The following is a 9,227-nucleotide window of genomic DNA, read 5'->3' as shown; positions in this document are numbered from 1 at the left end:
GCATCAGAACAACACCATTATCATAAATATAGCATGAAAGAAGTAAAATAGTAGGCAGTGATATCTAGGAAGTACAGTAATACTTAGGACAAAACTAAAGCATATTAACTATATGTGCATTGGTATGTAAGTTAGCACATGTAACATGTTCACTGCCAGAAGTATGGCCCTACAGGTGCAACCAGAATAACGCGTCTCATGAAAAACTGAATGATGCCCTGAAGAAATTCAAAGGTGCGGTGCTTATGCTAAGAAAGTGAACGTAGGCGCCGGCCGTTGGATAATAGTACCTGATTCTCGGCGGCGTATGGTTATCGTTGGCATACTTGATAGCTAAGGATCGTCGATGGTGCTCGTGTTGCGGTTGAGTTTGGGCTGGCTGTCGCCGTCGGTGAAGCGGCTCCGGTGCTACGGTTGCGGCGCCTATCGACATACAAGAAAGCTCATCTGTGGTAAGTGAATAGTTGCACGATAAAGAGAAAAACCGAAGGAGTACAGATCAAAATAACCTGATGAGGCTGCGGCGTTGGTAAAGCAGGGCCGGTGGAGTTGAATATGGCGTCCGTGGAGCGGGTCCGGTGCAGTGGACGAAGGCTTCGACGGGCGCGTTGTACAATGCTTTTGGTGAGGCGGATCTGTTGCGGCGGACGAGGGCTTGTATGAAGGGCCAGCGAAGGGACGGACGAGGGAGTCAGTGAAGGACCTACACTGTGGTGGACGAGGGCACCGGTTAAGCAGATCCGGTGCGGTGGACCATGATGGCGGTCAAGGAGATCTGGAGCGGTGTACAAGCCAGTCGCTGAAGCGGCTCCGGTGAAGTGGTGAGTTGGCAGTTGGGGGTTCCAAGGTGCGGAAGGTAGATCTGTCGGGGTGTGAGGTCCACCACTGCGGCGGAGGACTAGATTCGGCAGCTTGCCGTGGTTGGGGGGGGGGGGGTTGGGGAGGGGAAGGGGAGGGACTCTGGGGAAGAATGTTGGGGGCAAAGAGGGGAAAACAATGGAGTTACCAAAGCAGCCCTTTTCCGTTCATGTGGAAGGGGTAAAACAGGAATATCGCAGGGCTAAACTTTTGGGCGCGAGATATTTTGATGTGAGCCGGAAGTTTGAAAGCTTTTGGCAGCTGAAATTATATTCTGCTCTTGTATGGCCGAATATGATATCATGGCCGAGAATTTGTTTGTTTTGAACGCAAAAAAGTGCAAGTTTTGAAAATCAATGTCTCCAACTCGAAACTTAGATTGTCCATTCAATTCAAATATGGATCATTGAGCTACTACAAGCAAATACCATCATATGGTCCAATTCAAATGAAATTCCCAATGTGTTTATCCTAAATATGATGACAAAAGCAAAATGTGTATGTGTATGAATAAAGTAGATGATTATAAAGTTTGAACATGCCCATATGTGTATATCTCTAGGTTTGATATATGAATTTGAAATCACGAAATCCCGGCTTAAAAATGTACCTCCATTTAAATGAATTACAAAAGCTAATGATGGAGTCGAATTCCAAAATTCCAATCTTAGGTTTGTAATTCTGGTACATCAAAGTATATCACGCATGCTGAAAAGTATCGTTATCTCATAGTCCAAACCGTGAAACAAATTGATCAACCTTGAGTGCACACACTATTGACCATGTATATCTCAATTACGCTAAAGTCCCTCAAATATAGACACCTCACTCTTTATCTAAACCCAACCCCCCCCCCCCCCCCCCCCACACAGAAGTCGTTCTCTCCCCCAAACACCAACACACGAGCACATTAACACCCCCCTCTCTTCTAAAGTCCGGACCCCAATATAGGTCTCTATCACTTTGTCTCTTGGGCATGCACACATCTCTTCCCCCACTCTCTAGCTAGGTCTCCCGACATCTCTCTTTCCCAAGCACACGCACTATGTAGAGTGTATATTTCCCATACACACAAAACGTCACCCCCAAACGTCTATCTCCCTAGTTATGCGGTTCTCGCACACTCACCTCACACACCATCCCCACTGCAAAACAAGCACACTTTGTCTCCTTGTGCACCACTCTCCTCTTTCTATCTCTCCCACATGCGGACCCGCCCTAGCTCCTCCCTGTATACATATATGTCGTGACTCTTTCCATAGCTCCCTAATGTATCATCGTTCTCGATCTCACACATTGTTCTCTACACCATCTATTCTAGATCTCTAATGAAGTCCGTATCACACACACGATGACTCGCTTCCCTTGCGTCTCCGTACATAGGCCAATTTCAAACAACATCAACATTGTCTCCCTATCTATACGCCATTTATGGACACAAACGCCCCCTCTCTCGCCCCCTCTCTTCCTCTCTCTCTCTCTCTCTCTCTCTCTCTCTCTCTCTCTCTCTCTCTCTCTCTCTCTCTCTCTCCGTCGCTAGCTCTCTCTCTCTCTCGCTCTCACACCCCTCTCCCACACACAATCGATGTCTCTTCCAAATAGTCTGCTCCTCCCGCCCGCACCCATGCTATCCCGCTACTACACATGTCACACCATTCCCCCTTCCCTTATACTAGGTTTACATCATTAGTGGTCTCTCTACTCCACATACACACACTCCCTCTCACACACAAACGCGCGCACAAACACACACAGACACGCACAAACACCCATTAATCTGGATCCTCATCTCTCCCCATGTCCGCATGTGTATCTCGCACACTCACTCTCTAATTATGTATATGTGTCTCCACGTTACACAACACAAAGCCCCATGTACATGTCTCTCTCTATCCTGCACACACATAGACACAAAGAATCTGTTATCATTGCCTCAGTCTCTAGACATATCACACACGCACACTGTCTCTCTCTCTCTCTCTCTCGCAAACACGCTCAACAAGGGTTTCCCCCTGAATAACTTACCGTCTATTCATCAACAGTCCTGGCAGTACGGTGAACACGAGACATAAAAAGAATAAATCTACACGTGCTTAGACCACCTAGTATGACTACTAGGACTAGAGCAAGCCAAAAAGCGCGCCGCCGTCACCCCCTCCTTATCGGCAACGGGCAAACCTTTGTTTTACACAGTCGAGAAGTCATTGTGCTAAGACCTCACATGCCGAGGCGTTGAATAGAATGTAGATGCTAGTTTACGGAAACAAGTATCGATAATACGTTTGTATCTCCATACTTATATTTCTTCTCTTATAAAAAACCGAGTTGGTGATGATGGTACGCGTGCCATCTTGCAATATAGACCGTCCGATCTATATCTGACTCATGTAAATTAAACTAAAACATACCCGCACCCCTCTCCACATTTGCAGACAAGGCCTTCCCTCATTCATCCTTATCTCCAACAACCTCATTGTTGAGCAATTAAGAAAGGAAGCCTCTGGAAGAAACTGGCATGGTGGCCGCTGCCGGCGTCATCAATCACCATGCCTCTGCTCAGTTCGACCACCAATCACCACCACGCCCACTCCTCTTCACCTTATCTCCTATTTCTCGAGATATCATTAGTTTTTACACATGGGATTACTCCCGCATGGGTCAATCACAACGAGTGTTTTTATTAAAAAAATGCATCTTGATGTTCCGTGCAATGCACGGATCTTGCTAGTACTCCTACAGAAGACTAAGTTGGTGATGATGGTGTGTCTGCCATCCGTCGTTTGTGACCATTAGATCTACATCTAACGACTGCGAGGTAAGTTGTTGCCTTTTCTCACAAACATCCCACCTGTCTACCAATTTGCAGAAAAACCCATAATTAGTATCTTAAAACCAACCACATCCCTCCCTGACCTCACCAAAACAGCCCAAGGAATATATTCTAATTGAAACATAATATATCTCTAGTGATATATGTATATCAAAATTAGAGTGTTTTGTATCAAGTTTGTGAATAAGTATTATTCTAATTATGATTCGTTGCAATGCACATGAACATTGCTAGTATTTCCAACCATGCAATTTTTTCCCTAGTATTCCATAGTTTCGAGTTTTCCATCAAGATATTAGTCACTCATGGTTGATATTTACTTTCAATCATGTACACATATGCACTATGTAACTAGCCTTGCTTATTGGGTTCCAAAGCTTAACTTTCACTCCTACTTACAATATGTAGAGTATTTAACAAAAAACTACCACATTTAACTAGCCCTAGGAAGAATCTATTGTACAAAAAATAGCAAAAACATACCCAAAATTTCTTAATCCACGCCAAAAACTACTACCTACCGATTAGGTTAGTTTAAACCCATTTATGACAGGGTTGTCCCACACATCCGTGCTGACGAGGCAGCTTAAACCAACACATTTTGTTTGACCGTTGACACGAGGGACCCACATCTGACCTTCTATCCTGTTATTCCCCCTCAAATCATTATTCCTGAATATTACTTCAAACAGTGCTAATGCGTGTTCGTCGGTGGCACCGGTGATGAGCGAGTTGGCCGCCGCTCCGCCGGACGGGCCGGAGGCCGCGCTGGCCTCCGCACGGGTTGGCAGGCTGGCCCGAGCGTGACTCATGAGCGAGCAAGCCGCCGCGCTGGCCTTCGCTCGAGCCAGATGGCTGGCCTTAGCGCGGCGCGCGCGAGCAAGCCGCCGCGCCGCCGTGCCAATCTAGCTAGCAAACCTTGCAGACAAGCAGCTAGACGGAGCTATCTTGGCTAGCTAGCGGCCGCGAGCGCCGGACGGAGCTGGCATCCGGGTTGCCGCAAGATGGGCTCCGCATCGCCAACGGTTTTGAGCTCGCCTTCTGCCGGCGGCGGTAGCTGCGTCCCATGGCCGAGGAATACTAGGTGGACGGGCCGGAGGTAGGAGGCCACTCGGGGATTTTTGTGCAGACTGACATGTAGGTCCCACAAGTCATAACGCCCGGTCGAATATAAGGAGTTGACTTAATGGGCGACACGGGCCCTGTTTGGATACTCTAAGTCAGAGGTTAGATTCTAACCCTGAACTAACTCTAACCAAAGTGGTGTTTGGATGGCAGGGTTAGATTGACAACAAATGTATCCAAACAGGGCCATTGGTTGAAACGTGCCTATAACGACACTTTGTAGAGTAGTCGTTTCTTGGTAGGGCTGGTTGGTAAGAGCATGTACAATGGTTGATAAGGTAGTCTTATCTTAAGTCTGTGTCACAGCCCTAGAAATCTGCTTGTAATTAGTGGCATTGCATCCATGCATCATTTTCAATTTCAATTAATCTTGAAATGCGGATGTCCAAACCCTAGCATCACTTGAATCAAACTAGGTCCAACTAAAATTTGCATTCAATGAAACCAAAATGTTCTTTATTGATATCTGGTATTTTTGGCAAGGGATTTGATCCAAACCAAAAATAATGAACATTTTTAAGGAATTATTTTGGGCATTGAATTTAAATCAATATTGTATTTGGATTCGGTTTTATATTCTTAATATATGGAATATAATTTCAGATAACTCTGAAATAATTTATGTGCCTTTGGATAATCCCATTGTGCAATATAAAAATATTCAGAGGAATGTTGTCACTGTTTTTACATTTGTTGGAGTTTAAAAAAAACAGTGTCAAAAAGATTAAATAAAGGAAAACAGAACAAAAATTAAAATAGAGCAGAAGCCCACCTGGGCCACTTACCTGGTGCAGCCAGCTGGACGGCCCAGCCCACTGGCCGGAGCTGTTGTCTTCAGCCTCTGCCAGTAGGCAGAGGCGTGTCGACGCCTGCGCGCCCGAGGCCTCCACCTCCTCCCTGCCTGCCTCACGCCTCCGAGACTCTCTCCCAGCGCCACGGAGACGGCCACAACCCCCTCTCTCTGGAACTCCTCCCCTTCTCTGCTCTCTCTCCCGCGACGACCTGAGCTTAGAACGTCACCGCCGCTCACTACCAACGCACCCACCGAGCTCGCCTGACCTCCCTACCGTATCCCTAGGGTCCGCCGCGGCTCTGCACGTCGACGAGGAGAACCAAAACAAGCCCGGGAGCCCCTCATCCTCGCCATCGCCGTCGTCCTCGTCCTCGGGAGCCGACCACCGCCGTTGTCGATTCGCCAGCCACAGGACATCCCCGAGCAAGCCGAGCCCCTCTTCATGATCACTGTGAGCTTCGCCGTCGTTTCCCCTTAACCCCGCGGCCTAGCGCTTGCTGTAGCCATCGTTTCCATCGGCGCCCGAACTCCGGCCGCCGCCTAGCTCGCTGCTGCCGTCACCACAGACCACCCCAGCCCCCTCTGCTTGCTCCATAAGATGCGCCGCACCGCTAGCTTGCCGTAGCCGCAAACTACGCGTGAAGCAGTGATCTGTAGCACCGTGCCGAGCAACTCCGGCGAGTCCCCGTCGTTACTGTGGTCGCCGGCGTCAACTGCTGACGTGGCGCCGGTTTAATTAGCACTAATGACCATACTAAACACCACTAGAGCCACTGCCATGTGGGCCCCAGTGCCTATTTATGTTAATTTAATTTTTGTTTAGATTAGTTTATAATCCAACGGGACCCACACGTCAGAGCTGACCGTGCTGACGTGGCTGTTGACCTGACCCCACATGTCTGTGACACAGACAGCTCTGTGTCACTCACCAGTGCACCCACTGGTCAGGTTTGACCTGGACGAGGTCAGTTGACCTGCTGACGTCACCCTGACACAATGCTGACGCATTATTTGATTTCTGGATTTAAAATAATTCAGAAAATTCCAGAAAATAGTATAAACTTCAAAAAATCATAGAAAATAATCTATAACTCAGAATGAAATAAATTATATATGAAAAATGATCAGAAAAATCCAAGGAATCTGAATATGGCATTTTCATGCATGTTTGAACAAATTAACCTCGCTGTTTAGTCCAAAACATGATAATGCACTATTTGAATTCATAGTTTGAATTTGAATTTGAACCTTGAGTTCAAATCAACCCAAACCTTTCTGTTACTAGTTGCATTAGCTCAAACCACAACATATTGCCATGTCATGATCATGCATCATATTGTTGCATTGCATTGATTGTGTCCTTCTCTGTTTGCCGGTAACCGTCCCCTCTCAGTAGACGATGCTCCGACGACGTGGTCGATGACACCGATGAAGAGCTATAATATCTTCAGAAGTGCCAGGCAAGCAAAACCCCCTTGTCCATTCCGATACAAACCAACTCTCTCGCTCCTGCCCTCTTTTACTGCATTAGGACAACAACGATTCATCTGTTACTTGCTGCGGTAGTTGAACCCCTTATCCTCTGCATGACCTGTCATTGCCACAGTAAATAGATGAAACCCACTAGCATGAGTAGGAGTTGTTTGAGCCCTGATGTGCCTACTCATTCATGCTTGTTTGTCATGCCTGCTATTGCTTAGAGTTGTGTCAGGTCTGATTCATCGGGGATGAGTTGGAATGGTGATGAACATGTCCTACTGTGTGTGAGCTAAGTGTGTGAACACGATTTGGTAAAGGAAGCGGTGAGAGGCCATGTAGGAGTGCATGGTGGGTTGTCTCATTGAAGCCGTCCTCAGGAACTGAGTTCTGTGTTTGTGATCCATGATACAGTTACTACCACGCATTGGGCCCGAAACCAATGGACCCTCTCGGCTTCTTAATCACCCTTGTCCTCTGTCCAGGAGTTGCAAGTAGTTTCTGGTGTTTGTAGTATGCTGGAGGCCGTGCGCAGCGCTGATGCGAGGGGTGGGCTGTGATGCGGTAGGCACGTGGCCAGGCATGCCGGGCGCCCGTTTGGTGTCTCGGAACCCTGTACACATCGTTCGGGGCCGTATGTGGAAACCTCGGCCGGACTCCCTGCGGATGGAACCTGAATAGGCGATAAACCTGGACTAGAGACTTGAGCGTTTAGGTAGGCTGTGGCCGACACCCTCGCTGGGCTTCCGCTTGAAGGTTGCCGAGTACATGCTGTGTAAACGGCGGTAAGTGGTGAGAGCGTGTGTGACGAAGTACACCCCTGCAGGGTTAACATCATCTATTCGAATAGCCGTGTCCGCGGTAAAGGACTTCTGGGTTGCCTATAACAGTTCATAGACAAGTGAAAGTGGATACTCTAAAATGCGCAAGATAAGCGTGAGTGCTATGGATGGCGTTCTCGTAGGGAGACGGGAGCGGATCCATAGTGGAGTATTGATATGGTGAATATGTGGACTCGTGTGCGCCACCTCAAAAGTGTTACTTGAAGTCATAGTTAGGATAGCCACCGAGTCAAAGCTGGCTTGCTGCAGTTAAACTCCACCACCCCCTTTGTTGATACCGATGCGTATGTAGATAGTTCTGATGTAAGTCTTGCTGGGTACGTTTGTACTCACGTTTTCTTATTTTATGTTTTGCAGAGAGACGTCAGTCTCGCTAGTAGTTCCGCGTGGACTTCGACGTTTAGCTTGTTACCTCAGCTACGATCTTGTGCCCTCGGCAGGATCTAGTAGATAGTCAGGCTTCTCAGCCTTTTTCATTTGTAGATGTCTGTACTCAGACATGTTAAGCTTCCGCATGTGTTTGACTTGTATGCTCTGAATGTTGGGTCATGAGACCTATGTTTGTAATATCTCGCTCCTTGGAGCCTAATGAATAAGTACTTGAGTCGTAGAGTTATGTTGTGATGCCATGTTGTATTTACACATATCGAGCATATTGTGTGTATGATTGAAATGCTTGGTATGTGTGGGATCCGACAACCTAGTTGTTTATCCTTGGTAGCCTCTCTTACGGGGAAATGTAGTCTTGTGCTTCCATGAGCCATAGTAGTCCGCTACAGCCCAGTTCACCGGAGTCCTGCTAGCCCAGCACTACTGCTCCGGAACACTTGACTGGCCGGCATGTGTTTCACTTCGTTCCTGTGTCTGTCCCTTCGGGGAATTGTCACGCGGTGACATCCGGAGTCCTGCCTAGCCTGCTACAGCCCGGGTTCCCGGAGTCCTGTTAGCCCAGTGCTAAAGCCCGGATTCACACGTTGCTGACCGACATGCTCGATGTTGATTCATGTATGCCTGTCCCCGTAAGTTAGTGCCGCTTTGGGTTCATGAATAGCCATGTCGGCCCGGGTTCTCTGTCATATGGATGCTAGCGACACTATCATATACGTGAGCCAAAAGGCGCAAACGGTCCCGGGCCATGGTAAGGCGACACCCGTGGGAATACCGTGCGTGAGGCCGCAAAGTGATATGAGGTGCTACAGGCTAGATCGGTGTGACTTAGAATCGGGGTCCTGACAGCCTTGGTATCAGAGCCTGACTGCCTGTAGGATTACTAAGCCAAACTGGTCGAAGTTGAGTCTAGAAA

This window comes from Aegilops tauschii, chromosome 6, assembly GCF_002575655.3.
Source record: "Aegilops tauschii subsp. strangulata cultivar AL8/78 chromosome 6, Aet v6.0, whole genome shotgun sequence".
Lineage (NCBI taxonomy): Eukaryota > Viridiplantae > Streptophyta > Magnoliopsida > Poales > Poaceae > Aegilops > Aegilops tauschii.
Note: the sequence above shows the minus strand (reverse complement) of the source record.